Genomic DNA, 512 nt, shown 5'->3' with positions numbered 1-512 from the left:
GTAAGGTTTATGAGTCATCTCATAAAAAATAAAAAAGCAATGTAATAAAGCATCAAGCAATATGGATTCATAAAAAAAAAAAACGAATCTATTCATAGAACAAAAAATAAGAGCTTCGAGCCAATAAAGACTAAGAAAATTGGCTCAAGAAAAAATTTCATTATGAGCTCCGTTGTAGAAATCAGACCTAACCATTAAGTAAGAAGCGATGGGAACGATGGAACCTGTGAATCCAAATCTATTGAAAACAGACTCATTGATCGGGATGGCGAAACAAACCAGAGACTAATTCCTTCATCTATTGGGAAAATAAAAGTCATGAGTTAACCCTACAACTAAAATAGTGACGAAAAGAGTCAATATTCGCCCGTGAAAACTTTATCTTCTTCTTGGATTGATAATTTTTGCTCAATCCAATAGGATAAAAAGCAAAACAAAACGAATATTCGTTAGAACATAAAAAAAGAATATGATATTTAAAAATAGAAATTTAAAAATAGAAATATTAAGAT

Source organism: Apium graveolens, chromosome 4 (assembly GCF_009905375.1).
Source record: "Apium graveolens cultivar Ventura chromosome 4, ASM990537v1, whole genome shotgun sequence".
In the NCBI taxonomy this organism is placed as follows: Eukaryota; Viridiplantae; Streptophyta; class Magnoliopsida; order Apiales; family Apiaceae; genus Apium; species Apium graveolens.
Note: the sequence above shows the minus strand (reverse complement) of the source record.